Here is a 4,053-nt window from a genome sequence, read left to right as displayed (position 1 = left end):
TGGGTTCGTTCGTCATTCTTTGAACTTCGGCTCGTGTCACTGCCTGAATAGGTATTATTGTCTCGTTTTCTGACCCTCCACTGGAAGGCACTGCTTCCAGCATGTTCAAGGTAGTTTTTGCTCCTTTGCTCGGGTTCTTAGGGCAATCAGGAATTAAATGAGTAATTCCACACTCGGTGCAATATGCATTGACTCTAATGATTTCATCATGAGGACAGTCTCTTAGCCAATGGTCTCCACTACACTTGTAGCAGGGTCTCTTAAGTTTTTGAGGTGCTCCTTGAGCTCCTCTTTGTTGGTATGCATGTCTCTGTCCTCCCATGCCTCCGTTGGCTATGAACAACAATGTTCGTTCATCCAAGCTATATCTTTCGGGCTCCCCTCGAGTTTGTTCCTTCTAAGAAGATTATAGTGAACTTGGAATTGTTCAAAGGATTTTGGGAGGTGCTTCCTCCTAGCATTGGTCCTTCATTGGAGAAACCTCCTGGCTGTTGACTACCCATCATGAAGAAGGATTTGTCTGATGAAGTGTCAGTATCACTACCCTCCTCAATAATCGGTGCTAGTGGATCTAGCCTTGCCTGAGTTAAAACTCTTCTCGGTGGACACTAAGCTACCATGATCGCCTACCACCTTTTGGTCTCTAAAAATGTGTCTTCCTGATCTTAAATTCATCAACTTAGCAATGCAACTTAACACAAATCCAACCACTCACCTGGCAAAGGATCAATTTCCGCACAACTTCTTGCTTTGCCGCCGCTGAATATACCTCACAAGCACTTAATTTCGGCAATTGAATCAAATCATTTTTACCGTTACAGGTGATTTTAGTAATGATTGGTATAACTGGAGATTTAACCTCAACCACTACTGTATTTATACACTTCTGATGTTCTGGATTAGGTCTGCTAATCTGGAACTGTACTTCCCTCGGATGTTGGTCAATTTACATGAAAAGTCTTAATTCCGTCTTTGCTCCGTCAGAAGGTCAAACAAGGTCCAAATTCACTTCTGAAAGAAGTTTTGGAACTCTTAAGTCAATTGGAACATCACTGTATGTCCTCAGTCAAATTTATCACTTCCCTAAGCCCCAGTAGACATCCTACGCGTAGGATTTCTCCTGCTCTGTTTTGCCTGGTTTTTGCACTATAGACTCCCCTTGATGTGTTGAGTCCACAGCTGTTTTTACTTTTTGATTTGGACACCTATAAGCTGGTCAATGGATCAGAAATCTGTTCCAGTAGCCTGATGTTAGTCTGACTAGTCAAATCAACTCCAATTTGGACCAAAATTGACTGGAAGTCTTGCCTAAGGCTATACAACACCCTACTATGCCTACAGTCAGTTTTTGGCTTCAATTTCATGCATTAGACATTCTACGCGTAGCATGTCTAACTGATCCAAATGACTTCAAATGCAAAGCACAGACTCCCCTTAAGGTACTGATCACTTTGGTATGCTCAAATCAGGGTTTGGAGTGTCAAATCACACAAAACACATCCTATGTGTAGGATGTCTATTTGGCCTGTTTGACCCCGGAATTAAGCCAGAGCTTCCCCTTGATGTCAGCAACTCAGTGCTATGCTTAGATTTTGGTTTGGATTTCAAAAGACCCCAATTTTAGCTGTCCTAGCCCTTTTCAGTCAAAAATGCTAAAGTCTGCTTAAAACCCAATTTTCTCACCCAATTGAGATGAAACCCTTCTCAGGCACTCAATAAATCATGCAGATCATGCTCATGTAGCCATCCTATGGTTTTGGTCTTAGAATAATGTCTTGGCACAATTTAGGTAGGATGTCTGGCAATTTCTGTCTATCTGGCCTTATCCTGTCAAGATATGGTCAAATTTTCACTTTCCAGGTGAAAATAGGGTAAAACCTACAATCTGAACACATTAGTCAACTCAAAATTTCAAAATTTCCACCAGATGAGCCTGTAGACATCCTACGCGTAGGATGTCTCCTGGTTTAAAATTTAATTTTTTTCCTGACAGAAATGCTCCTGATGCTTTGCAGTTCTCTCAGAAACACTCACAACAACTTTTGAACTTCACTTCAGCTTTCAAACACTCATTTACGTCTTTAACAACCTTGTGATGAACCTAATAAGCAAGTATAACATGCATGAAGTGCTCCAGATCATAAATCATGATGTCCTACTTACCCTACTCCTACTCATCATGTGAGATGGTGATAATGGTGTTTTGGTTGCTTCCTGGCCTCTCCGGACTCTCAAGCTCTCTTTTCACCGCTTCTACCACTCAAACTCCTACTCTCTACACCACAACTCAACTAATACCTAAGTCTACCTAAGTCGAAGGATCTAGGCCAAACACACGCTCCCTAGACTCCTCCTAAGACCTAGAGAGTCTCCCACCCCCTGATCCTATCTAAATGTAAAATGAGACTCTAGCAAGCCAGAGAATCGCTATCCTCAAGGACTAGTCTCGGTCACCTACCTAGGGTTTTCGTCCCCGGCAGCGGCGCCAATGTTGGCGGATACGCCGCGACGGACGTCAGCACAGTGAGAACTCACCTAACAAGATTTTTCAGCTACTAAGGACGAAGCTCGACCCGCAGGCGCGTGGAAGCAAGCATAGGGTGTCAACCTACACTCGACCGACTCTTGACTAATTTCTACACAGGTTTCTACCCAATGTCTAAGCTACAGCCTTCAGGAGTGCATAAGAGGAGATTTCCTACAACGCTTCCAAGAGCCAAATACCCATCAAACGGTCTCAAAACGCCATAGAACTTGAAGGAGACCCTACTAACACCAATAGGTCACTCTCCCTAAGGTCCATGAACCAAAATTCCAACCCTAAACACCTGGTGCAAAATCACGTAGGATGTCTGGCCGAAATTTGCAGGTCGTCGTTTTCAAAAACTAAAGTGCCTAATGTGTAGCTCTACTCAATGCGAACGCGTGTATATGCTGAAATGCGAAAAGGGATAACGTATGCTCACCGAATCACCAGATGAAGCTCGCGGGTCAAGCTCGCAAAACCAGACCGTTCATCTGCAATGTAGGTATTGACACTAGCTCTCGTCGGGGGCAACACGCTGCACTTCTTCGCACTCGATTCCGACCACCGGTGCGTGCGTAGCGTCAAGATGAAACTCTCATTATCTCTCGTACACAGTACGCTTACTCACAGATAGAACTTTTTAAAATGACAAAGGTTTTTTCATTAAGGTCAAAAAGTGGTATAAATATCTTACAATCTTAAACCGTAATGTTCCAATTTAACCATCTATTCAATCTAAATGTCAAAAATGGGATACAATCTGGAAGCTTCTGTAAGCCCCACTATTTACAAAGGTGAAATGTCAGTTTTTCTCAATAAATGAATAATTACAAAAAATAATATTCCGCCGAGCTCCATAAGGTGTATCCCGCTGCTAACAGAGAGATATAAGAGGAAAAGAGAGGGATAGAGGAGAGAGAGAAGAGAGAGAGAGAGAGAGAGAGAGAGAGAGAGAGAGAGAGAGAGAGAGAGAGAGAGAGAGATACGGATAGAGAGGGAGATATAGAAGAGGAAAAGAGAGGGATAGAGGAAAGAGGGAGAGATAGAGAGAGAGAGAGAGAGAGAGAGAGAGAGAGAGGTAGGGGGAGGGAGAGAGAGAGAGAGAGGAGAGAGAGGGAGAAGGAAAGAGAGAGAGAGAGAGAGAGAGAGAGAGGGAGGGAGGGAGAGGAGAGAGAGGGAGAAGGAAAGAGAGAAAGAGAGAGAGATAGAGAGAGAGAGAGAGAGAGAGAGAGAGGAAAGAGGGAGATAGAGAGAGATAGGGAAAGATGGAGGGAGAGGGAAATAGAGAAATAGAGATATCCGTGGGGAGAAAGAGGGAAAGAGGGAGAGAGATTAATAGAGATATCCATCGGGAGAAAGAGATAGATAGAGAGAGGAAGATAAAGAGCAATGGTTGTAGGCGGAGCAACCCTTTTGTGGTGTGCGCAGTGCGGGTATGCTCCTGCTTCTGTAGAGTACTATGAAAAGACCTTCTTTACGTGACGTTCATGGACCCTCGGAAATTACTTTCTACTCTCTTCTCCTTA

Source organism: Adiantum capillus-veneris, chromosome 10 (assembly GCF_014529385.1).
Source record: "Adiantum capillus-veneris isolate H3 chromosome 10, ASM1452938v2, whole genome shotgun sequence".
Lineage (NCBI taxonomy): Eukaryota > Viridiplantae > Streptophyta > Polypodiopsida > Polypodiales > Pteridaceae > Adiantum > Adiantum capillus-veneris.
This window is presented reverse-complemented; position numbering follows the sequence as displayed.